The sequence below is a fragment of the Ranitomeya variabilis genome, chromosome 3, assembly GCF_051348905.1.
Source record: "Ranitomeya variabilis isolate aRanVar5 chromosome 3, aRanVar5.hap1, whole genome shotgun sequence".
In the NCBI taxonomy this organism is placed as follows: domain Eukaryota; kingdom Metazoa; phylum Chordata; class Amphibia; order Anura; family Dendrobatidae; genus Ranitomeya; species Ranitomeya variabilis.
In genome coordinates this window covers 142,564,910-142,592,496 of record NC_135234.1, presented here as the reverse complement: position 1 = coordinate 142,592,496, position 27,587 = coordinate 142,564,910, and the positions used below count along the sequence as shown (strand labels likewise).

General features: G+C 46.2%; 1 pseudogene; it reads right to left on the bottom strand.

Annotated features, from left to right (window-relative positions):
• LOC143817635 (piwi-like protein 1) overlaps nucleotides 1-27,587 on the bottom strand; it is a 103,526-nt pseudogene that overhangs the window by 12,616 nt on the left and 63,323 nt on the right.

Sequence of the window (27,587 nt, the reverse complement as noted above, 5' to 3'; positions counted from 1 at the left end):
GAGATCGTGGAACTAGCGGGGCTGCCGGTGGACATGGCAGACTGAGAGAGGGTTGGAGATGGTATTCTTGCCGGTGCCCTACATGCAGTGTTTCCTACTAGAAACCTGGTGATTCCCTGACTGCTTTGGCCTGGCGACGAAAGCTGCACAGATACTGCAGGTGGTGCGGGAAATGGTGGGCTTACAGTGAGGGAAGGGATGTAGCGTTGCTGACTAGCTTCATTGGCCGAGGGTGCTGCAACCTTTAGGGTTGGTAGTTAGTCCAGGCTTGCAAATGCATGGTGGTTAAATGTCTATGCATGCAACTTCTATTTAGACTTTTAAGATTCTGACCTCTGCTTAAGGTAGTTGAACATTTTCGACAGATGACTTTGCGCTGATCATTTGGATGTTGTTTAAAAAAATGCCAGACTGCACTCTTTCTACTATCGGATACCTTTTCAGGCATTGCAGACTGAGCTTCTTTAACCGGATGGCCACGCTGTCCTCCAACTGGTTTTGGTTTTGCCACGCGTTTTTGGCCAGATACAGGCCCGGCAGATGGAACCTGTTGCGATGTTGATGCCTGCTGTAGCTCCTCCTCCGCTTCAGAACTACTGCCGCCTGCACCCTGTTCCCCCAATGGCTGCCAATCGGGGTCAACAACTGGGTCATCTATGACCTCCTCTTCTATCTCGTGTGCAACTTCGTCTGTGTCACCTTGTAAGCCGGTGGTATAGCGTTCGTGATGGGGCAACATAGTCTCAGCTGATTTTGATTCTGGCTCAGTACACTGCGAGGGCAATGTTCTGGTCTGAGTCAAAGGAACAGCATAGTAATCTGGCTGTGCATCTGTGCACTCCATGTCCGATTCAACTTCTAATGGGCATGGCCTGTTAACTGTTTCACTTTCTAACCCAGGAACGGTATGTGTAAAGAGCTCCATAGAGTAACCCGTTGTGTCGCCTGCCGCATCCTTCTCTCTTGTTCTGGGTGAAGAAGACAAGGAAGTGACTTGTCCCTGACCGTGAACATCCACTAACGACGCGCTGCTTTTACATTTAGCAGTTTCAGAAGAGGAGGCAAAAGAGCTAGAGGCTGAGTCAGCAAGGAAAGCCAAAACTTGTTCTTGCTGCTCCGGCTTTAAAAGCGGTTTTCCTACTCCTAGAAAAGGGAGCGTTTGAGGCCTTGTGTAGCCAGACGACGAACCTGGCTCAACAACTCGAGACTTAGGTGCTATATTGCTTTTCCCACAACCACCTGATGCTCCACCACCACTACCATCATTACCAGCTGACAATGACCGCCCACGGCCACGACCTCTTCCACCAGACTATCTCATTGTTTGCAAAACGTAACCAAAGTAACGGTATTTGTTACTGTAAAACCAGTTACAAGGTGAACTCAAACTTATGTAGGATTTATATATCCCTTTGTAGGTGGCTGAGACTGCAGGTAAAATCAGGCCCAATGTATAACAGTACACATCTTCTGTGGCAGACAGATATGCCACTAACAGGACTGATGCTGATGCAGACACTACCAATAAAAATCTCCCCCTTTTTAGTTTTTCTGGGAGAATATTTAAGAAATGTGGGCCACTCTTATACAGTATACGTTCTGTGGCATAAAATGAAAGACAGATGACACACACACGACTTGCACTGAGGCAGAATTGCCAATCTTAATCTCCCCCTTTTTTTTAACTTTATTGTGGGAGAATTGTCAAGAAATCAGGCCCAGTATTACACACTAGGTTTTCTGTGGCACACAGTGAGAGACAGATGCCACACACAGCACTGGCACAGAGGCAGAATTCCCAATCTTTATCTCCCACTAGTTATTTTTTTTTTCCTGGGAGAATTAAAAAAAAATGGCCCAGTATTACACACTAGGTTTCCTGTGGCACACAATGAGAGACAGATGCCACACTGTTGTGAATTTGCTTTTTGCTCCCTCTAGTGGTTACTAGTTTTTTGACTCTGGTTTTTCTGTCATTCCTTTTATCCGCACCTGGGTCGTTAGTTAGGGGTGTTGCTATATAAGCTCCCTGGACCTTCAGTTCAATGCCTGGCAACGTAGTTATCAGAGCTAGTCTGCTGTGCTCTTGTCTACTGATCCTGGTTCCAGTTATATCAGCTAAGTCTGCCTTTTGCTTTTTGCTTTTTGCTATTTGTTTTGGTTTTGTATTTTTGTCCAGCTTGTTCCAAATCTATATCCTGACCTTTGCTGGAAGCTCTAGGGGGGCTGGTGTTCTCCCCCCGGACCGTTAGACGGTTCGGGGGTTCTTGAATTTCCAGTGTGGATTTTGATAGGGTTTTTGTTGACCATATAAGTTACCTTTCTTTATTCTGCTATCAGTAAGCGGGCCTCTCTGTGCTAAACCTGGTTCATTTCTGTGTTTGTCATTTCCTCTTACCTCACCGTCATTATTTGTGGGGGGCTTCTATCCAGCTTTGGGGTCCCCTTCTCTGGAGGCAAGAAAGGTCTTTGTTTTCCTCTACTAGGGGTAGCTAGATTCTCCGGCTGGCGCGTGTCATCTAGAATCAACGTAGGAATGATCCCCGGCTACTTCTAGTGTTGGCGTTAGGAGTAGATATATGGTCAACCCAGTTACCACTGCCCTATGAGCTGGATTTTTGTATTCTGCAGACTTCCACGTTCCTCTGAGACCCTCGCCATTGGGGTCATAACAGTTTGCCAGGCCAGTATTAAATGTTTAATGCATTGCAGAAGAGGGATTATAAGAAAGAAGATTCTGAGTTGTTTTTTTTTCCTTTTTCCCCTTTACCTCAGAGTGGCTATGCTTGCTGCAGACATGAATGTCCAGACCTTGATTACAAGTGTGGACCAGCTGGCTACTCGTGTGCAGGGCATACAAGACTATGTTATCAGAAATCCTAGGTCAGAACCTAAAATACCGATTCCTGAACTGTTTTCCGGAGACAGGTTTAAGTTTAGGAATTTCGTGAATAATTGTAAATTGTTTTTGTCCCTGAGACCCTGTTCATCTGGAGATTCTGCTCAGCAAGTAAAAATTGTTATTTCGTTCTTACGGGGCGACCCTCAGGATTGGGCTTTTTCGTTGGCGCCAGGAGATCCGGCATTGGCTGATCTTGATGCGTTTTTTCTGGCGCTCGGTTTACTTTATGAGGAACCCAATCTTGAGATTCAGGCAGAAAAGGCCTTGCTGGCTATGTCTCAGGGGCAGGACGAGGCTGAAGTGTATTGCCAAAAATTTCGGAAATGGTCCGTGCTGACACATTGGAACGAGTGTGCACTGGCCGCTAATTTTAGAAATGGCCTTTCTGAAGCCATTAAGAATGTTATGGTGGGTTTTCCCATTCCCACAGGTCTGAATGATACTATGGCACTGGCTATTCAAATTGACCGGCGGTTGCGGGAGCGCAAAACCGCAAATTCCCTCATGGTGTTGTCTGAACAGACACCTAATTCGGTGCAATGTGATAGAAAAACCGCAAATTCCCTCATGGTGTTGTCTGAACAGACACCTGATTTAATGCAATGTGATAGAATCCTGACTAGAAATGAGCGGAAAATTCATAGACGCCGGAATGGCTTGTGCTACTACTGTGGTGATTCTACACATGTTATCTCAGCATGCTCTAAACGTATAGCTAAGGTTGTTAGTCCTGTCACCGTTGGTAATTTGCAACCTAAATTTATTCTGTCTGTAACTTTGATTTGCTCACTGTCATCTTATCCTGTCATGGCGTTTGTAGATTCAGGTGCTGCCCTGAGTCTCATGGATCTCTCATTTGCTAAGCGCTGTGGTTTTACTCTTGAACCATTAGAAAATCCTATTCCTCTTAGGGGTATTGATGCTACACCATTGGCAGCAAATAAACCGCAGTATTGGACACAGGTTACCATGTGCATGAATCCTGAACACCGCGAGGTGATACGTTTCCTGGTTTTACATAAAATGCATGATTTGGTTGTTTTAGGGCTGCCATGGTTACAGACCCATAATCCAGTCCTGGACTGGAAGGCTATGTCAGTCTCAAGTTGGGGCTGTCGTGGTATTCATGGGGATTCCCTGCCTGTGTCTATTGCTTCTTCTACGCCTTCGGAAGTTCCGGAGTATTTGTCTGATTATCAGGATGTCTTCAGTGAGTCTGAGTCCAGTGCACTGCCTCCTCATAGGGACTGTGACTGTGCTATAGATTTGATCCCAGGCAGTAAATTTCCTAAGGGAAGACTGTTTAATCTGTCGGTACCTGAACATACCGCTATGCGTTCATATATCAAGGAGTCTCTGGAGAAAGGACATATTCATCCGTCTTCTTCCCCTCTTGGTGCGGGATTCTTTTTTGTGGCAAAAAAGGACGGATCTTTGAGACCTTGTATTGATTATCGGCTTTTAAATAAGATCACTGTCAAATTTCAGTATCCTTTACCGCTGTTGTCTGACTTGTTTGCCCGGATTAAGGGTGCCAAGTGGTTCACCAAGATAGACCTTCGTGGTGCGTACAACCTTGTGCGCATTAAGCAAGGTGATGAATGGAAAACCGCATTCAATACGCCCGAAGGTCATTTTGAGTACTTGGTGATGCCTTTTGGGCTCTCCAATGCGCCTTCAGTTTTTCAGTCCTTTATGCATGACATTTTCCGGAAGTATCTGGATAAATTTTTGATTGTTTATCTGGATGATATTTTGGTTTTTTCTGATAATTGGGATTCGCATGTGGAGCAGGTCAGGTTGGTCTTTAAAATTTTGCGTGAAAATTCTTTGTTTGTCAAGGGCTCAAAGTGTCTCTTTGGTGTACAGAAGGTTCCCTTTTTGGGGTTCATTTTTTCCCCTTCTGCTGTGGAGATGGACCCAGTCAAGGTCCGAGCTATTCTTGATTGGACTCAGCCCTCGTCAGTTAAGAGTCTTCAGAAGTTCTTGGGCTTCGCTAACTTCTACCGTCGTTTTATCGCTAATTTTTCTAGCATTGTGAAACCTTTGACGGATATGACCAAGAAGGGCTCCGATGTAGCTAACTGGGCTCCTGCTGCCGTGGAGGCTTTCCAGGAGTTGAAACGCCGGTTTACTTCGGCGCCTGTTTTGTGCCAGCCTGACGTCTCACTTCCCTTTCAGGTTGAGGTGGATGCTTCGGAGATTGGGGCAGGGGCCGTTTTGTCGCAGAGAGGCCCTGGTTGCTCTGTTATGAAACCTTGTGCCTTTTTCTCTAGGAAGTTTTCGCCTGCCGAGCGAAATTATGATGTGGGCAATCGGGAGTTGTTGGCCATGAAATGGGCATTTGAGGAGTGGCGTCATTGGCTCGAGGGTGCTAAGCATCGTGTGGTGGTCTTGACTGATCACAAAAATCTGATGTATCTCGAGTCTGCTAAACGCCTTAATCCGAGACAGGCCCGCTGGTCATTGTTTTTCTCCCGCTTTGATTTTGTTGTCTCGTATTTACCAGGTTCAAAGAATGTGAAGGCCGATGCTCTTTCTAGGAGCTTTGTGCCTGATGCTCCTGGAGTCACGGATCCTGTTGGTATTCTTAAAGATGGAGTTATCTTGTCAGCTATTTCTCCGGATCTGCGACGTGTGTTGCAGAGATTTCAGGCTGATAGGCCTGAGTCTTGTCCACCTGACAGACTGTTTGTCCCGGATAAGTGGACCAGCAGAGTCATTTCCGAGGTTCATTCCTCGGTGTTGGCAGGTCACCCGGGAATTTTTGGCACCAGAGATCTGGTGGCCAGGACCTTTTGGTGGCCTTCCTTGTCAAGGGATGTGCGGTCATTTGTGCAGTCCTGTGGGACTTGTGCTCGAGCTAAGCCTTGCTGTTCTCGTGCCAGCGGTTTGCTCTTGCCCTTGCCTGTCCCGAAGAGACCTTGGACACATATCTCCATGGATTTCATTTCTGATCTTCCGCTATCTCAGGGCATGTCCGTTATCTGGGTGATATGTGATCGCTTCTCCAAGATGGTCCATTTGGTTCCTTTGCCTAAGCTGCCTTCCTCTTCCGATCTGGTTCCTGTGTTTTTCCAGAACGTGGTTCGTTTGCACGGCATCCCTAAGAATATTGTGTCAGACAGAGGATCCCAGTTCGTTTCCAGGTTCTGGCGATCCTTTTGTAGTAGGATGGGCATTGATTTGTCGTTTTCGTCTGCTTTCAATCCTCAGACTAATGGACAGACGGAGCGAACCAATCAGACTTTGGAGGCTTATTTGAGGTGTTTTGTCTCTGCTGATCAGGACGATTGGGTGACATTCTTGCCGTTGGCTGAGTTTGCCCTTAATAATCGGGCTAGTTCCGCCACCTTGGTTTCGCCTTTTTTCTGCAACTCTGGTTTCCATCCTCGCTTTTCTTCGGGTCATGTGGAGCCTTCTGACTGTCCTGGGGTGGATTCTGTGGTGGATAGGTTGCAGCAGATCTGGAATCATGTGGTGGACAACTTGAAGTTGTCACAGGAGAAGGCTCAGCGCTTTGCCAACCGTTGCCGCGGTGTGGGTCCCCGACTACGCGTTGGGGATTTGGTATGGCTTTCTTCCCGCTTTGTTCCTATGAAGGTCTCCTCTCCCAAATTTAAACCTCGTTTTATTGGGCCTTACAAGATATTGGAAATCCTTAATCCTGTATCTTTTCGTCTGGATCTTCCTGTGTCGTTTGCTATTCACAATGTATTTCATAGGTCCTTGTTGCGGCGGTACATTGTGCCTGTAGTTCCTTCTGCTGAGCCTCCTGCTCCGGTGTTGGTTGAGGGCGAGTTGGAGTACGTGGTGGAGAAGATCTTGGATTCTCGCCTCTCCAGGCGGAGGCTTCAGTACCTGGTCAAGTGGAAGGGCTATGGTCAGGAGGATAATTCCTGGGTGGTCGCCTCTGATGTTCATGCGGCCGATTTAGTTCGTGCCTTTCATGCCGCTCATCCTGATCGCCCTGGTGGTCGTGGTGAGGGTTCGGTGACCCCTCACTAAGGGGGGGGTACTGTTGTGAATTTGCTTTTTGCTCCCTCTAGTGGTTACTAGTTTTTTGACTCTGGTTTTTCTGTCATTCCTTTTATCCGCACCTGGGTCGTTAGTTAGGGGTGTTGCTATATAAGCTCCCTGGACCTTCAGTTCAATGCCTGGCAACGTAGTTATCAGAGCTAGTCTGCTGTGCTCTTGTCTACTGATCCTGGTTCCAGTTATATCAGCTAAGTCTGCCTTTTGCTTTTTGCTATTTGTTTTGGTTTCGTATTTTTGTCCAGCTTGTTCCAAATCTATATCCTGACCTTTGCTGGAAGCTCTAGGGGGGCTGGTGTTCTCCCCCCGGACCGTTAGACGGTTCGGGGGTTCTTGAATTTCCAGTGTGGATTTTGATAGGGTTTTTGTTGACCATATAAGTTACCTTTCTTTATTCTGCTATCAGTAAGCGGGCCTCTCTGTGCTAAACCTGGTTCATTTCTGTGTTTGTCATTTCCTCTTACCTCACCGTCATTATTTGTGGGGGGCTTCTATCCAGCTTTGGGGTCCCCTTCTCTGGAGGCAAGAAAGGTCTTTGTTTTCCTCTACTAGGGGTAGCTAGATTCTCCGGCTGGCGCGTGTCATCTAGAATCAACGTAGGAATGATCCCCGGCTACTTCTAGTGTTGGCGTTAGGAGTAGATATATGGTCAACCCAGTTACCACTGCCCTATGAGCTGGATTTTTGTATTCTGCAGACTTCCACGTTCCTCTGAGACCCTCGCCATTGGGGTCATAACACCACACACAGCACTGGCACAGAGGCAGAATTGCCAATCTTTATCTCCCACTATTTATTTTTTTTTCCTGGGAGAATTAAAAAAAATTGCCCAGTATTACACACTAGGTTTTCTGTGGCACACAATGAGAGACAGATGCCACACACAGCACTGGCACAGAGGCAGAATTGCCAATCTTTATCTCCCACTATTTTTTGTTTCCTGGGAGAATTTTTTAAAAAAAGGCCCAGTATTACACACTAGGTTTTCTGTGGCACACAATGAGAGACAGATGCCACACACAGCACTGGCACAGAGGCAGTATTGCCAATCTTTATCTCCCACTATTTATTTTTTTTGCTGGGAGAATTTAAAAAAAAAATGGCCCAGTATTACACACTAGGTTTCCTGTGACACACAATGAGAGACAGATGCCACACACAGCACTGGCACAGAGGCAGAATTGCCAATCTTTATCTCCCACTATTTTTTTTCCCTGGGAGAATTAAAAAAAAATGGCCCAGTATTACACACTAGGTTTCCTGTGGCACACAATGAGAGACAAATGCCACACACAGCACTGGCACAGAGGCAGAATTGCCAATCTTTATCTCCCACTATTTATTTTTTTTTCCTGGGAGAATTTTAAAAAAAAATGGCCCAGTATTACACACTAGGTTTTCTGTGGCACACAATGAGAGACAGATGCCACACCCAGCACTGGCACAGAGGCAGAATTGCCAATCTTTATCTCCCACTATTTATTTTTTTTTTCCTGGGAGAATTTAAAAAAAATGGCCCAGTATTACACACTAGGTTTCCTGTGGCACACAATGAGATACAGATGCCACACAGGGCACTGGCACAGAGGCAGAATTGCCAATCTTTATCTCCCACTATTTATTTTTTTTTTCCTGGGAGAATTAAAAAAAAAATGGCCCAGTATTACACACAAGGTTTTCTGTGGCACACAATGAGAGACAGATGCCACACACAGCACTGGCACAGAGGCAGAATTGCCAATCTTTATCTCCCACTATTTTTTTTTTTTCTGGGAGAATTTAAAAAAAATGGCCCAGTATTACACACTTGGTTTTCTGTGGCACACAATGAGAGACAGATGCCACACACAGGACTGCCACTGATGCAGATTTGCCAATTTTAATCTGCACCCTTCTTTTTTCTCTTCAGGGAGACTAGTGAATAAATCTGGGCCACTGTATTAGAGTATATTTTATGTGGCAGAAAGTGGCTTGAAGAGATATAACGGAAAAAAAAAAAATGGGACTGTCCTACAATTACTATCTCCCTGCAGTAATCTCAGAAAAGTATGGCAGGCAGCTATAAAAAGGACTGCTGCACACAAAAGTGTGGACAAACAAACAAGATAGCTGTGCAGAAAGGAAGGAGCAACAGGATTTGTGCTTTGAAAAAAGCAGTTGGTTTGCACAGCGGCGTACAAAGAGCAATGCAGCTATCAGGGAGCCTTCTAGGGCAGCCCGATGAGCTACAGCGCTGAGGAAAAAAAAAAAAGCCTCCACTGTCCCTGCAAACAAAAGGTGGTGTTGGACAGTGGAAATCGCTACAGCACAAGTGGTTTGGGGGTTAATGTACCCTGCCTCACGCTATCCCTGCTTCTGAAGAAGCGGCAGCAACCTCTCCCTATGCTCAGATCAGCAGCAGTAAGATGGCGGTCGGCGGGAACGCCCCTTTATAGCCCCTGTGACGCCGCAGAAAGCAAGCCAATCACTGCAATGCCCTTCTCTAAGATGGTGGGGACCAGGACCTATGTCATCACGCTGCCCACACTCTGCGTCCACCTTCATTGGCTGAGAAATGGCAGTTTTCGCGTCATTGAAAAGTGACTTTGGCGCGAAAGTCGCATACCGCGTGGCCGACCCCACACAGGGATCGGGTCGGGTTTCATGAAACCCGACTTTGCCAAAAGTCGGCGACTTATGAAAATGACCGATCCGTTTCGCTCAACCCTATATTTGAGGTTATGTTTCGCTGTTTTCACTTGGTGGTGTACAGAAGTCTTTCACAATCCAGGCCTTGTTCATTTTGATAAGAGTTAGCCTGTCAGCATTTTCAGTTGAAAGGCAGATGCGCTTATCTGTTATAATTCCACCAGCGGCACTAAAACCCTCTGTGAAAGAACGCTAGCAGCAGGGCAGGCCAGGACCTCCAAGGCGTAGAGAGCCAGTTCATGCCACGTGTCCAGCTTGGATACCCAATAATTAAAAGGCACAGAGGAATCATGGAGGATGTTTGTACAATCTGCAAGGTACTCCCTCACCATCTTCCCAAACATTGCACTTCTTGTGATAGCACCCCTTGCCTCTGTGCCACCACGATGGGAGAGTCTGAGAAAACTGTCCCAGATCTTGACCATTGTTCCCCTGCCTGAGCTGGATTGTACTTCTGTCTCTCTCGCTTGGAGTCCTTGGTTGTACAACAAAATCAGACGTCTGCTGTCAGCGTTCTCACATGGGAATTTTCTAACTAATTCCGCTACAAGGGCCCTGTGGTACTGCAACATTTTAGTACAGCTCTCTTCCTCAGGCAGAAGAGATTAAAAGTTCTCCTTGTAGCGTGGGTCTAGAAGGGTCACCAACCAGTAATGAGTGTCACCCAAAATGTTGATAATCCATGAGTCACGTGAAATGCTGTGCAACATAAAGTCAGCCATGCGTGTCAGACTGCTAACAGGCAAGACTTCTGTGTCCTCACCAACAGGACGACTGACCATGCTGTCCTCCTCCTCCTCATCCTCATCCTCAGGCCATCCCCGCTGAACAGAAGGTAATACAGATGTGTTTGTAGTACAGTCTATAGCACATGAAAGTAGCTCCTGTTCTTCCTCCTCCTCCTCCTCATTGCCTACCAATCCACGTTGAGAAGACATGAGGCTGGGCTGAGTGTAATCCCCTTTATGTTTCCTTGCTCCATGTCCTCATGCTCCGCCTGCAATGCAACCTCTTTGATTGTGAGCAGAGAGTTTTTCAGAATGCTGAGAAGCGGGATGGTGATGCTAATTATGGTGTCATCGCCGCTCACCATCTTGGTGCAGTCCTCAAAGTTTTGGAAGATGTTACATATGTCTGACATTCATGGCTACTCCTGAGGTCTTATGTGTGGAGTCTGACCTGAAATTCGATGGCCTTGTTGATGTTGGTAGTCAACAACGGCCCTCTTCTGCTCACAAATCCTTTCCAACATATGCAGCATAGAGTTCTAGCACATGGGGACATCACACAACAGTCGGCGAGCTGGAAGCTGAAACCGCTGCTAAAGCACGGCAAGGGCAGCTGAAGCTGTAGCTGACTTTCTGAAATGGGCAGACAGATGGCGTACTTTCAGATCCAGCAGCACCGGGTAGCTTTTCATAAAATGTTGATCCACGAGGTTAAGCACATGGGCCAAGCAAGGTATGTGTGTGAGCTCACCTTGCCTCAGAACTGCTACCTGGTTACAGCCATTGTCACAGATGACCATGCCTGGCTGTAGGTTCAGCGGTGTCATCCAAACATTTGACTGCTCTTTCAGTGCTGTCCACAACTCTTCTGCATTGTGCGGTTTGTCACCTTTGCAGATTAGCTTCAGCACAGCCTGTTGCCTCTTGGCTGAGGCAGTGCTGCAGTGCTTCCGGCTTATGATGTGTTGATTTCAGACATGGAGGATGAAAAGGAGGAGGAGGTGCAGGAGCTGTAGACTGTGGGGGTAACCCTGATTGACATAGGGCCAGCAGTCCTCGGCGTGGGGCGGATGTGTTCCATCCCAAGGTCCGACTGGGTCCCGACTTTCACTATGTTAACCCAGTGTGCTGTCATTGAGATGTACCATCCCTGCCCACTAGCACTTGTCCACATGTCCGTGGTTAGGTGGACTTTCCGGGTAACAGTGTTGTTGAGATGAACGGGTTATGTTGTGGGACACATGCTTGTGGTAATGCCAGTAGGGCACACAGGGAGAAATAGTGGTGACTGGGGACTGAGTACCTTGGGATGGCTGCCGCCATCAGGTTGCAGAAAGCTTCCATCTCAACAAGCCTAAAATGCAGCATTTCTAGCGCAAGCAGAAGAGAAATATTAGAATTGAGGACTGTGGCCTGTGGGGCGTTGGCTGAGTATTTCTGCTTGCATTCCAAAGACTGGGTTATAGACAACTGAACGCTGTGCTGGGACAAGGATGTGGACACGCTTGCTGATGGTGCTGCTTGACTGTGCGCCACAACAGGTGCAGGGCTAGAGGCATCTTAACATGCACGGTGTACTGGGGATTGGCTTCTACACAAAACAGTGGAAGAAGCAGTGGTGTGACCAGCAGGCAGTGGTCCTGGAGCCAGGTGTTTGGCCCACAAAGATGGGTGCTTTGCTTACATGTGTCTGATCATGCTGGTGGTGGTCAGGATGGTTGTTTTGCTACCCCTGCTGATGCGGACATGGCAGGTGCTACAAATGGCCTGTTTGGGGTTATCAGCAGAGTCTTCAAAAAATAGCCAGACTCAGGAAGATCTCACAGGTGGAATGGCAACTTCACTCATGTTGGTGTTACGGGGAACGGATGCATGCCTTCTGTCTGTGGCCATCACACTGCTTCTTCCTGCCTGTTGGGGGATGTGCATCCTTCCCCATTTGTGCTGCTGTCCTCGCTATGCATGTCCTCCTGCCAGGTTGGGTCAGTCACTATGTCATCCACCACCACGTCTTCCACATCCACACCCTGCTCCTCCTCCTGACTTTCTGGCAATTGTGTCTCATCATCGTCCACCTCTTGTGCCACTTTATCACCATCTCCTTCGTGTGACCGGGGCAGGTCAAAGCTTTGGGCAGCTCTACATGCGATCTCATCTTTCCCCACTTCAAGTTGACTGGCAGAGATTTCTGAATCTTGAAATGGAAAACTGAACAGTTCTTCAGAGTGTCCAAGTGTGAGTCAGTTGTCTCAGGCCACTCAGCATGGTGGGAGGAAGGAGGATCAGGGTGAGGAATATCCTGGCCACACTCACAGCTGCTCAGACTAGAAAGTGTGGAAGACAAGGTGGTGGTGGTGTCTAAGTGACTGGTAGCATTATCCGCAATTCAACCAACAACCGTTTCACATTGCTCTGGCTTCAATAGTGGTGTGCTGTGGTCCCCTAGAAACTGGGACAGGAAGGTCGAGCGAGAAGATGTGGGTCTTTGTTGTTGCCCACTTTCACCTTGCCCACGGCCTCATCCTCTGGATGCACCATCAGCATCATGTCCACTTCCCCGTCCCTTGCCCCTTGCCTTAACCATTTTAAATGGGCTACTGCACTATTTCAAATGCTCAACACAAATTTCTTTATTACTAGCGAAATAATATGTGATCAGTATGCCTGCAAACCTACTATTTTGCAAACCCAAACACCAGGAAGGGCTCAGCTTGACCTAACAGACTGTATTCATTTTTTTTTAAGTTTATTTATGCTAAATAGTGCTGTATAGAATTAAAGTATCACATACAGTCCTTGTATTTTTTCATAAATCTTCCAGACACTTTCTGCCACTTACATTGTGTTGTTTTATACACTGGGCCTGAGTTTTGGTTCAGTCTCCAAAAAAAAGCAAGATTCAAATTCTTACAAAGTGGATATACTTAAGTCCTGTTAGTTTGTCGTATATCAGCCAGCCACTTTCTACCACTTACATTGTGTTGTTTTATACACTGGGCCTGAGTTTTGGTTCAGTCTCCAAAAAAAAAGCGAGATTCAAATTCTTACAAAGTGGATATACTTCAGTCCTGTTAGTTTGTCGTATATCAGCCAGCCACTTTCTGCCACGTACATTGTGTTGTTTTATACACTGGGCCTGAGTTTTGGTTCAGTCTCCCCCAAAAAAGTGAGATTCAAATTCTCACAAAGTGGATATACTTCAGTCCTGTTAGTTTGTCATATATCAGCCAGCCACTTTCTGCCACGTACATTGTGTTGTTTTATACACTGGGCCTGAGTTTTGGTACAGTCTCCAAAAAAAAAAGTGAGATTCAAATTCTCACAAAGTGTATATACTTCAGTCCTGTTAGTTTGTCGTATATCAGCCAGCCACTTTCTGCCACGTACATTGTGTTGTGTTATACACTGGGCCTGAGTTTTGGTTCATTTGAAAAAACTGACCATCACATCCAAACATAGATCAAGTGTGAACAGGTGCTGAACCTTAGAGTCACCAACTCCTATACAGTCAAGCAAAAAAGGCAGCACACTGCAGCGCTAACACATGCAAAAATGAAACACAGAAATTGAACTGCATTACTGCACTAAAAATATGAAAAATGAGAGCATTTAGCGCATAAAAAAGGCCAATTTTATGTGTACCTGGTAGCCACTTTACGGCATCTCTCTTATACCAGGTCCTGCGCTATCCTTCCTCGCTGAGAATAAATGTCTCCATGTGAATGGGCACCTATGAAAACCTCTCATGAGACTAACATTCTCTTTCTCTGTGGAGGGGTACTGGACCTGATGCAATTAAGACATTTGTGACTAGGAGGCGGAGTGCTTGGTCAGAAGGCTAGACAATACATTTGAAAAAACTGACCGTCACATCCAAACATAGATCAAGTGTGAACAGGTGCTGAACCTGAGAGTCACCAACTCCTATACAGTCAAGCAAAAAAGGCAGCACACTGCAGCGCTAACACATGCAAAAATGAAACACAGAAATTGAACTGCATTACTGCACTAAAATTATGAAAAATGAGAGCGTTTAGCGCATAAAAAAGGCCAATTTTATGTGTACCTGGTAGCCACTTTACGGCATCTCTCTTATACCAGGTCCTGCGCTATCCTTCCTCGCTGAGAATAAACGTCTCCATGTGAATGGGCACCTATGAAAACCTCTCATGAGACTAACATTCTCTTTCTCTGTGGAGGGGTACTGGACCTGATGCAATTAAGACATTTGTGACTAGGAGGCGGAGTGCTTGGTCAGAAGGCTAGACAATACATTTGAAAAAACTGACCGTCACATCCAAACATAGATCAAGTGTGAACAGGTGCTGAACCTTAGAGTCACCAACTCCTATACAGTCAAGCAAAAAAGGCAGCACACTGCAGCGCTAACACATGCAAAAATGAAACACAGAAATTGAACTGCATTACTGCACTAAAAATATGAAAAATGAGAGCGTTTAGCACATAAAAAAGGCCAATTTTATGTGTACCTGGTAGCCACTTTACGGCATCTCTCTTATACCAGGTCCTGCGCTATCCTTCCTCGCTGAGAATAAACGTCTCCATGTGAATGGGCACCTATGAAAACCTCTCATGAGACTAACATTCTCTTTCTCTGTGGAGGGGTACTGGATCTGATGCAATTAAGACACTTGTGACTAGGAGGCGGAGTGCTCGGTCAGAAGGCTAGACAATGCATCTGAAAAAACTGACCATCACATCCAAACATAGATCAAGTGTGAACAGGTGCTGAACCTTAGAGTCACCAACTCCTATACAGTCAAGCAAAAAAGGCAGCACACTGCAGAGCTAACACATGCAAAAATGAAACACAGAAATTAAACTGCATTACTGCACTAAAAATATGAAAAATGAGAGTGTTTAGCGCATAAAAGAGGCCAATTTTATGTGTACCTGGTAGCCACTTTACGGCATCTCTCTTATACCAGGTCCTGCGCTACCTCTCAGCGAGGAAGGATAGCGCAGGACCTGATATAAGAGAGATGCCGTAAATTGGCTACCAGGTACACATAAAATTGGCCTTTTTTATGCGCTAAACACTCTCATTTTTCATATTTTTAGTGCAGTAATGCAGTTCAATTTCTGTGTTTCATTTTTGATTGTGTTAGCGCTGCAGTGTGCTGTCTTTTTTGCTTGACTGAGTTTTGGTTCAGTCTCCCCCCCAAAAAATTGTAATTCAAATTCTCCCAAAGTGGATATACTTCAGTCCTGTTAGTTTGTCGTATATCAGCCAGCCACTTTCTGCCACGCACATTGCGTTGTGTTATACAGTGGGCCTGAGTTTTGGTTCAGTCTCCCAAAAAAAAGTGAGATTCAAATTCTCACAAAGTGGATATACTTCAGTCCTGTTAGTTTGTCGTATATCAGCCAGCCACTTTCTGCCATGTACATTGTGTTGTGTTATATACTGGGCCTGAGTTTTGGTTCAGTCTCCCCCCAAAAAAAGTGAGATTCAAATTCTCACAAAGTGGATATACTTCAATCCTGTTAGTTTGTCGTATATCAGCCAGCCTCTTTCTGCCACTTACATTGTGTTGTTTTATGCGCAGGGCCTGAGTTTTGGTTCAGTCTCCCCCAAAAAAGGGAAATTTAAATTCTCAACAAGTTTATATTCACCTTCTACATTGTATTACAGTACCATATAACGGTTGATATTTTGGTTAGATTTTCCAAAAAATGAGGAAGTCTGGTGGAAGAGCCCGTGGGCGGTGGTTGCCAGCTGGTACTGATGGTGGTGGTGCATCTGGTGGGAGTGGCAAAAGTACAATAGCACCTAAGGCTGGAGGTGTTGAGCCAGCGTCATCATCTGGCTACACAAGGTCTCAAAGGCTCCCTTATCTGGGAGTAGGAAAACAGCTTTTAAAGCCGGAGCAGCAGGAAAAAGTTTTGGCTTTCCTTGCTGACTCAGCCTCTAACTCTTTCGCCTCCTCTTCAGAAAGTTCCAAATGTAAAAGCAGTGAGTCATCAGTGGATGCTCCCAGTCAGGAACAAGATGTTTCCTTGTGTCCTTCACCCAAACCAAAAGTGAAGGATGCGTCAGGCGACACTACAGGTTACTCCATGGAGCTCTTTACACATACTGTGCCTGGGTTAGAAAGGGAAGTTGTTAACTGCCCATTACAAGATGAATAGGACATGGAGTGCACTAATGCACAGCCACAGCTAGAGTATTATGCTGTTCCATTGACTCAGATCACTACATTGCCCTCACAGTGTACTGAGCCAGAATCTGACCCTAATGAGACTATGGTGCCCCGTCCTGAACACTATAGCACCTTAAACGGTGACACAAAGGAAGGTGCACATGACATTGAAGAGGAGTTGATAGATGACCCAGTTGTTGACCCAGATTGGCATCCATTGGGGGAAAGAGGGTGCCAGTAGCTCAGAAGCGGAGGAGGATGATCCGCAGCAGCCATCTACATCGCAACAGCTGTCATCTGGCAGGCCTGTATCAGGCCAAAAACGTGTGTCAAAAACAAAAACAGTTTTAGGACAGCGTGGCCCTCTGGTGAAAGTAGCAAAGCGTGCAATGCCTGAAGAGGTATTCCATAGTAGGTAGAGTATAGTGTGGCAATTTTTTAACCAAGATCCGAATGATCAGTCAAAAGTTATCTGCAAGAAATGCTCAAAGACCTTTAGCAGAGGGAAGAATCTTCAAAATTTATATACAACATGCATGCTTAGACATTTAACCAGCATGCACTTGCAACCCTGGACTAATTACGAAACGTCCCGTACCGTTGGTGCACCTGCTCAGAATGAAGGTAGTCAGCAACGCTACATTGCTTCCCTCACTGTAAGCCCACCGGTTAGGACACCACCAGCAGCAAATGTGGAGGTATCATCGCAAGGCCAAAGCAGTCAGGGAATCACAAGGTTATTGGTAGGAAAAACTATATGTAGGCTAACATCAAGAATACCATCACCAACCCTCTCTCCATCCGCCATGTCCACCACCAACACCGCTAGTTCCACCATATGCAGCTCTCCAGTCCAGCTCACCCTACAAGAGACTCTCGTTGGGAAAAGAAAGTACTCATCCTCTCATCCGTGTACACAGGGTTCGAACGCCCACATTGTATACTAATCTTGTTAGAGATGATGCTCTACCGGTTGGCTGAAAGCAAAGCTTTCAAAGACCTGATGGCCTACGCAGTACCACGCTATGACCTACCAAGTCAGCACTTATTTGCGAGAAAAGCCATCCCAGCCCTCCACCAGCATGTCAAAGACCGCATTGTCCATGCACTGAGGCAATCAGTCAGTGGAAAGGTGCACCTCACAACAGATGCAAGGACCAGTAGGCATGGCCAGGGATGTTACATGTCCATCATGGCGCACTGGTTTAATGTGGTGGATGCAGGGTCCACAGGGGACAGCCATAGTGGGACAGTTCTGCCTAGCCCACGGTCTAGGAAACAGTTGGCTGTAGGCATTCGCCACCCCTCCTCCTCCTCCTCCAGAAGTGAAAGCTCGTCCACAGAGCGCAGTTGCACGACCACTCCATCCGCAGCTGCCAGTGTTGCACACGAGGTGTCCCATTATCGAACAGCTCGTGGTAAGCGTCAGCAGGCTGTGTTACAAATGAAGTGTTTGGGCGACAACAGAAACACTACGGAAGTACTAGCCGAGTACTTGCAGCAAACTCAGTCATGGCTGGGCAGTGTAAATCTTGAGGCATGCAAGGCAGTCAGTGATAATGGAAGGAATTTTATGGCTGCCAAAGCCCTTTCAGAACTGAAACACATACCTTGCCTGTCTCACACCTTGAACCTGGTGGTGCAGTGCTTCCTCTAAAATTATCCGGAGTTACCAGCCCTGCTCCTGAAGGTGCGAAGACTTTGCTCGCACATCCGCCGGTCGCCTGTACACTCCATTCATATGCTGAACTATCAGCGACCGTTGAATCTTCCCCAGCACCACCTAATAATCAACGTTGCAACAAGGTGGAACTCCACACTGCACATGGTTTAGAGGCTGTACGAACAGAGGCATGCTGTAATTAATTTGTGGGAGGATACACATACACGGGCAGGCACTTGGATGGCAGACATGGAGTTGTCTGGTGTGCAGTGGTCAAAGCTACAAGACCTCTGTCAAGTCCTTCAGTGTTTTGAGGAATGCACACGGCTGGTAAGTGCAGACAACGCCATCATAAGCATGAGCATCCCACTAATGCATCTGCTGATGCAAAGTTTGACGTACATTAAGGAGCAGGCATCTGCAGCCAAGGAGGAGGGAAGCCTTGATGACAGTTAGCCATTGTCTGCTCAGGGAACTCTCCTGGACGAGGTGGTGGACGAAGAGGAGGAGGATGATGGGGATGAATATTTAAGGAAGGAGGATGCTTCTCAGGGGGCAATAGAAACTGATAGCGTTGCAAGGTCAGGTACAGGGTTTTTGCGGGACACAAGTGATGTTGATTTGCAAGAAAGTGCTCCTCAACCCAGCACAACCTGTCAATTGACACCTGGAACATTGGCCCACATGGCTGAATATGCCTTGCGTATCCTAAGGAGGGACCCACGCATTATCAAAATGATGACCGATGATGATTACTGGTTGGCCTGCCTCCTGGATCCATGATATAAAGGAAAATTACAAAATATCATGCCACATGAGAACCTTGAGCAAATATTGGCTACCAAACAAGCAACTCTTGTAGACCGTTTGGGCGTTCAGGCATTCCCAGCACACAGCGGCGGTGATGGTTCTCAAATGAGCCGTAGGGGGCAACATGGCAGAGGTGTTAGAGGTGCACAAATCTGAGGTGGCATTGGACAGAGTGGTTTTATGACCAGGTTGTGGAGTGATTTTGCAATGACCGCTGACACGACAGGTACTGCTGCATCGATTCAAAGTGACAGGAGACAGCATTTGTCCAGTATGGTTACGAACTACTTTTTCTCCCTTATCAATGTTCTCCCTCACAGGTCATTCCCCTTTGATTACTGGGCATCTAAAATAGACACCTGGCCTGAATTGGCAGAATATGCATTACAGGAGCTCGCTTGCCCTGCTGCTAGTGTGCTATCAGAAAGAGCATTCAGTGCTGCTGGTTCAATACTGACCGAAAAAAGGACACGTCTGGCTACCCAAAATGTTGATGATGTAACCTTCATTAAAATGAATCAATCATGGATTTCAAATTATTTTGCCCCACCTTCCCCTGCTGACACGTTGCTTGCCTGAAAAATGTCTTGCTTTTGGCCTCCTCTTACTGACTTCTCCAATTCCTCCATTTGCAGCTGCTGAATGTCCACCATAGGCCATTTTTATACCTCCCTAAATGGGCTGACTCCCCCCACAGGGCCGTGTTCACCACCTGGCACAAGCACCCGTGCGAGTGCCATTTGCCTGGACAGGTGGGTGGGCACACTCTTGGGTGACGGCACTGGCACAGGGTCCCTCATTGTACAATGAAGTGTCTCTGACGGTGGTGGTGCACAACCAACTTCAGATACACTGTCGTAATATGAGGGGCCCTGTGCCAGTACCGCCGCCCACGAGAGAGTGTTCCCCCCCGTTCGAACAGTGCTGTACCACTTGCAATACTTACCTATCCCTGCTCCACCACTGTGTAGTCTGTGCTGTTAAATCCTTCAATGGCACTGCCAATACAAATTTGTTGAAATGATAGATGATAGTTAAAATATACAGGGGCCCTGGCCTCCATTTAGACTAGTTAATACTTTGCACCTACTACCACTGTCTGCTACTCAGCAGTGGAGCCCACCCCTGTACCTAGCTATGCCACCTGTTTATTTATGAACAATTTTTTGGCAGACATTTAGCCCACTTTATTATTTGGGCCTACTAACTGTGTCTGCCACTCATTACAGTTTTCTCCTCTGAACAAAGCAATGCCGCCTGTTTAGTCCTGTTACCACATTTGAACTGCATTTAGCCTACTTTATTTTTTGGGCCAACTAACTGTGCCTGCCACTCATTACAGTTTTCCTCTACTGAGCAAAGCAATGCCGCCTGTTTAGTCCCATTACCAATTTTAAACTGCATTTAGCCTACTTTATTATTTGGGCCTATATCTGTGTCTGCCACTCATTACAGTTTTCCTCCACTGAACAAAGCAATGCCGCCTGTTTAGTCCTGTTGCCAATTTTGAACTGCATTTAGCCTACTTTATTATTTGGGCCTCCTAACTTAGTCTGCTACTCATTACAATTTTCGACACTGAGCAAAGCAATGTCGCCTGTTTATTTATGAACAATTTTTTGGCAGACATTTAGCCCACTTTATTATTTGGGCCTACTAACTGTGTCTACCACTCATTACAGTTTTCCTCCACTGAACAAAGCAATGCCGCCTGTTTAGTCCTGTTACCACATTTGAACTGCATTTAGCCTACTTTATTGTTTGGGCCTACTAACTGTGTCTGCCACTCATTACAGTTTTCCTCCACTGAACAAAGCAATGCAGCCTGTTTAGTCCTGTTACCACATTTGAACTGCATTTAGCCTACTTTATTATTTGGGCCTACTAACTGTGTCTGCCACTCATTACAGTTTTCCTCCACTGAACAATGCAGTGCCGCCTGTTTAGTCCTGTTACCACATTTGAACTACATTTAGCCTACTTTCTTATTTGGGCCTACTAACTGTGTCTGCCACTCATTACAGTTTTCCTCCACTGAACAACGCAATGCCGCCTGTTTAGTCCTGTTACCACATTTGAACTGCATTTGGCCTACTTTATTATTTGGGCCTATATCTGTGTTTCCTCTTCATCCTGCCCATTGCCCAGCCACTGCAAGATGAGTCTGCTGGCACATTGACCCAGACCTCTACACAGCCAAAATCTGACCCTGCTAAAAGTCATGTTCCCCTTCCCGCATACTATACCACCTTACACGGGGACAAAGAGGAAGGTGCAGATGAAAGTGCAGGTTCCTTCATCAGGTGGGGGGCATACTCATTGGCGACATCACTGGCAGAGGGCCCCTCATAGTACGCAAAAGTGTCTCTGCCAGTGGGAGGTGCCAACCGCTGTCAAACACACCTCCGTACTATGAGGGGCCCTGTGCCAGTGCCAACGAGTGGGTCCCCCTGAATGCTCAGGATCACAGCACTTGCTCCACTTGCTTAACCGCCGTGACGTATTCCACGTTTCCTGGGCCCACGAAAATCTTCAGCCAGCCCTACCCCCTCCACAACTTTAGCCAAATAACCCCCAGTTTTCAATGCTTAACTATTATTATAAAGTAAATTAAGATTGACAAGCTTAAGTAATAAGAATTGATGTTTTTGGCATTAAAATAAGCACTGTAGGTGTTTTCCTGTCCTCCACTCACTGCCGACTTTGATTCCCCATTGACTTGTATTGGGTTTCGCGTTTCAGTCGGCCCCTGACTTTTCGCAATAATCGGCCGATTTCACCCGACTCGACTTTTGACATAGTCGGGTTTTGCGAAACCTGACTCGATGCGAAAAAAGAAAAAGTCGCTCAACTCTATATCACATAGCCACAAAGTAAGTACACCGGCCTCCAATGCCCAACCTTAGAGCACAGAGATATATGATGGCTGTAACGGAAATACCACACTGGCAAATCTGTGGCCTTTCAATTTTTTGGGATGCCAAATAGCGCTGTATAGAATTTGAGAATCACACAGCCACAAAGTAAGTACACTGGCCTCCAATGCCCAAACTTACAGCACAGAGATATATGACTGCTGTAACGGAAATACCACACTGGCAAATCTGTGGCCTTTCAATTGTTTTTATGCTAAATAGCACTGTATAGAATTTGAGTATCACACAGCTACAAAATAAGTACACCAGCCTCCAGTGACCAAACTTGGAGCTCAGAGATATATGAGGCCTTTTTTAGTGATTTTAAAACACCAAAAAAAAGGGGGGGCAAAAGGGTAGTACACACAACTATGCTATTTATGCCTGGCACGCTATCACTTTTCAACAGGCCTCAGTCTGACAGAACAGACTGTATATTTTTTTTTTGGGGGGTGGGATTTTTTGGAAAAAAAAAATAGGTATACAGACAGTAAATAAGCGGCAGCAGCAGCAGGCAGTTATGGAGCTTTGGGAAGGATGCAGTGGGAGCAATGGACACACATACAGTGCCTACAGGCCTTCCACTGATGTTGATATGCTGTGCCCTGCCTGCCTAGCGCTGCAATATCGGGATCCACAAATTAGCCCTAAAAAAGACTGTTGGTTTCTCAGGAGTTGTGGGTGTAAGAGTTGCAGACCTAAACTAACTCTAAAACCATGATTCTGACCCTATCTCGGCAGCAGCTCTCCCTACTTTCACTTCAACAGGAACAGAATGTGGCGAGCAGGGCGGCGCCTGGTCTCTTATACTTGGGATGATGCTGTACGGCCCAGCCAATCACTGCACGACCACAACAAAGATGGCTGCGGCGTTTCTTGGCCTGGCAGACAATCCCTGCATCGTGATTCGGTCTCTAAAGTCCGCCAAAACTGCTGGGTGGAGACTGCAGTTACCGCTGAATAATCCCGGGAAATGCTCGCTGCTCGCCGAGTACGCCGAGCATAGCAATACTCGGCCGAGTAACGAGTAGTGGCGAGCACGTTCACTCATCACTACTCATGATGTAATTCATAGTCTCATTCCTGAGGACTTTATGGCTGACATCAATGCTCAACATGATGCTGGACTCGTACTGGAGGATGGAGGTGGAAAACCCCGGGCAGATGGCGAGTCAATGGGCTCTGACTTCGGTGGCGTCGCTCGGGTTGTAGTAGTTTCATCCTATCTGCTTCATATCCATTATCTTCAGGAGTCTTCGGAAAATGATGTTATAGAAATGGAAGCAGGTGGGCGAGGTCGGTGGAAGCTCATTGGTCAGAGTGATTGTTATCCTCATGTTCTCTCCATTTTGAGTTTAGCTGAACACCTCGGTGACCTTTTTCGGTCTATTTGTTAAAAACAACACAGTTCCATCAAATGTCTGCGCCTTCCCGATCGTTTTTCATGCTGGCACAGGAGGCCATACCGCAAACGCTTGGACTCCATGGCGGGGTTGAAATCAAAGTGATGCTGGTACAGGGCCCACTGTGGTCGGGACATCAGCTTGATGTGGTTGGTCACAAGAGCAACCTTGGCTCCAGCTTTCGATTTTTGGACATTTTCGATAGTCTCCCGGGTGCTCACCCTGACGTTATGGAAGTCATGCCTATGGCTGCCCCATTCCCCGATAGACACTTCTGCAAGTCCGGATGACATCTGCAGAACCTTGGGGGATGGCCTCTCTGCTGCCGCTGCCAGCGGCTCTCTCTGGTGCCCTCTTCCATTGAGCAAAAGGCTCAGGTGCTGGCTGCAGAGATCTGACTGCTGGCCGGGGTCCCTGGGGTTTCTGTACCTGTCCAGGTGGTCTTTGTGGGGCCTGCTCCTGCACACGAGCTCGTTTGTGGGCCCAGGATCTTGCTCATCTGCTCATCTTTAGTTCGTACAAAATCCAGTCATTAGTGTGTCTAGTTTTTAATGAGGCCTTCATCAATGTTTTTTCATTCTCCATCACTAGATCACCATGGTGAACATGTTGAATGCTGCTACAGCCATTCAATTTTTGGGCTAGGGTGTCTATGATACACATAAATAAATTTACAATTTTAAAACTGTAACCCCTATGTTTGTCAGCCCATGCACTTCATGTATGTGCATTACAAGTCTAGGAGACCCGCTCCTTAGCAGTGGGCCTAGTTTTTAATAATGCCTTCCTCCATATATCATCATTCTCTATCACTAGAACACCATGGTGAACATGCTGTTTGCTGCTACAGCCATTCAATTTTTGGGCAAGGGTGTCTATGATACCCATAAATACATTTTTAAACTGTAACTCCAATGTTTGTCAGCTCATGCACTTTGTGTATGGACATTACAAGTCAAGGAGACCCGCTCCTTAACATTGGGCCTAGTTTTTAATAATGCCTTCCTCCACATATCATCATTTGCCACCACTAGGACACCATGATGAACGTTGTATGCTTCTACAGCCATTCAATTTTTGGCCAAGGGTGTCTATGATACTCATAAATACATTTTTAAACTGTAACCCCCATGGGGAAATGTTTGTCAGCCCATGCACTTCTTGTATGGGCATTACAAGTCTAGGAGACACGATCCTTAACCTTGGGCCTAGTTTTTAATAATGCCTTCCACCACATATCATCATTCACTCCCAGTAGAACACCATGGAGAACATGTTGTATGCTGCTACAGCCATTCCATTTTTGGGCATGGGTGTCTATGATATCCATAAATAATTTTTAAAAACTGTAACCCCCACGGGGGAAATGTTTGTGAGCACATACACTTTATGGGCAGTACGAATCTAGGAGACACACTCCTTGGTAATGGGACCATATTGTTTAGGAGGCCCTCATCCATGTTTATTCCAAGGGGGGATTGGGGTGCCTGCACATTTTGGTCAAGGTGGCCCTTGCATTCATTGCATAAGGACACTGTATGGCAGAACCAATTGAAGACTGTGAAATGTGTTTTCCTGTGGCCATCCAGTATGTGTGTTCAAAGGCTTATTGGGGTGCATATGGCATATGACTTGATAGAAGGCCATGCCTTGCATTCATTGCAACATTTTTTCAGGGAGCCCTCCTGTACCTCTCATGAAAGGGGTATTGGAGTGCAATGTAATTCTTGGCAGCCCAACCACTCACTGCATAGGCAATAACAGCATAGGAGACCCAATGTTTAATAATGGCCCTTCAAGAATATTAATGCTGCCTGATGCCTTTCTAAAAATAGGCTTTCCGACTTTAAGAGTCCCTCCTTCATAAATTAAACAAGATATGTCACACACCACATGCCTAGCTAGGGCTGTTAAATGTTTCAATGACATTTCCAAGTGAATGCATTTGTATTGGTTGAAAGCAATGTTAAAGTTGAAAAACACATCAAAAATGTTGCGTGTGAACATAGCCCATATGGTGGAGGAACATTTTGGTCTGGGGTAAATTATTTTGCCTTATGTAAAAGTCACTAGCCTACGATGTACCTTAACATATTTCCCAGCAAAATCCATTTTGGTTTCCTTTTTGTATGTTTTTTGGTGCACTTGTAAAAATGGCGTGAAACATTGCTTACAGCTGTGACCTAGGAGTCAGAAATGCTTCCAAGGGCGATCCCTATGATGTTCCTGTGTCATTTGAGCAGTGTTTCCATCATTTTCAGACATTTTGATATCTTAAAAGCACCCCCTGGGGATTGCGGTAAAAATACTCGGGTTTCCCATAGACTTATATTGGGCTCCTTGCTTGGGTCGAGTACCTGAGTATTCCAATTTCCTCGACCCGAGCAACGAGCACCAGAGCAATTTAATGCTCACTCCTCACTAGTGGACAGCTCTGAAAGAGCAGGCAGTTCTGTGGCTAACATTGCTACACCTACAGCCAGGCATGGTTGTGTGTAACAATGGCTGGAACCTGGTGGTAGCTCTGAGGCAAGGTGAGCTCACAAACGTACCATGCCTGGCCCATGTGCATAACCTTGTGGTTCAGCAGTTTCTCAAAATCTACCCGGAGCTGCTGGATCTTCTTGTCAAAGTACGTCACCTGTGTGCTAATTTTAGAAAGTCAGCTTCAGCTTCCACCACCCTTGGCGTGCTACAGCAGCATTTGTAGCTTCTGGCTCACTGACTGGTGTGTGATGTCCCCACGTGATGGAACTCTACACTGCAGATGTTGGGAAGGATTTGGGCAATTGTTGACTACCAGCATCAAAAAGGACATCTGTATTTAGTTTAGACTCCACACATAAGACCTCAGGAGTGGACATAGAAGTCAGACATATGTATTTTCCTCCAAAACTTTGAGGAATCCACCAAGATGGTGAGCGGCGATGACGCCATGATTAGCATCACCATACTACTTCTCTGTCTTCTGAAATGCTCTCTGCTCACAATTAAAGAGGATGCATTGCAGGCAGAGCATGATGAGATGGAGCAAGGAACCATACAGGGTGCTTACACACAGCCCAGCCTCATCTCATCCCAATGTGGATTGGAAAACAATGAGGAAGAGGACAAGGAGGAGGAAGAACAGGAGCTATATCATGTGCTATAGACGGTACTACCTGCACAACTGTCATACCGTCCGTACAGCGTGGATGGCCTGAGGAAAGGGAGGAGGAGAGCATGGTGAGTCATCCTCTTGGTGAGGACACGGAAGTCTTGATTGTTAGCAGTCTAGCATGCATGGCTGAGTTTATGTTATGCTGCCTTTCCCTTGACCCTCGCATTCTCAAAATTTTAGGTGACAGTGATTACTGGTTGTTGACGCTTCTAGACCCAGCCTACAAGAAGAACTTTCTGTCTCTTATTCCTGAGATAGTTTGACTAAAATGGAGCAGTACCAGAAGACCCTTGTTGCGGAATTATTAAAAAAATGTCCATCTGAAAACACTGGCAGCAAAGGTCGCAGTTTGTTGGACAACCAAGGAGTGCAGGCAAGAGAGCCACAACTCCAATCCAGCAGAAGCAGGGAAACACTGTCAATTTCTGGGAGAGTTTATTAAGACCCTCCCATTGCACAGGCCCTGATACACAAGGAGTGCAAAATTTGGGAAGATGCTGAGGGAGTACCTTGCTGACCGTATCAACATCCTCTGTGATTCTTCTGTGCCTTATAATTATTTGGTATCCAAGCTGAACACGTGCCATGAACTGGCTCTCTATGCCTTGGAGGTCCTGGCCTGCCCTGCCGCTAGCATTTTGTCAGAGCGGGTTTTTAGTACCACTGGTGGAATTATAACTGCTAAGCGCATCTGCCTGTTAACTGAAAATTCTGACAGGCTAACTCTTATAAAAATGAACATGGGCTAGATTGGACCAGACATCACACCACCAAATGATAGCAGCGTAACATAAACTCAAGTCCAGTGTCCTTTTTTGGAAGGTCTATTCCCATGCACCTCTTCATACCCACACATGGTATAAGCTTCCTGATTTTTGCTATTTGTTGTTGCCCTCTTCCTTCTCCTCATCCTCATCCTCCACCACCATATTACAAGGGTGACTGAGATCCGTGATGCAACAACCACATATTTTTTAAAGGGTGTTAATGATGCACTTAAAATTTTTTTATATACAGTATGTTCATGTATACCCCCAAGGGTAAATGTTTGTCTGCCCATAGTTAGCCCCCAGTTAGTGCATGGGCATTACAAGTATAGGAGACCCGCTTCTTTCTAAT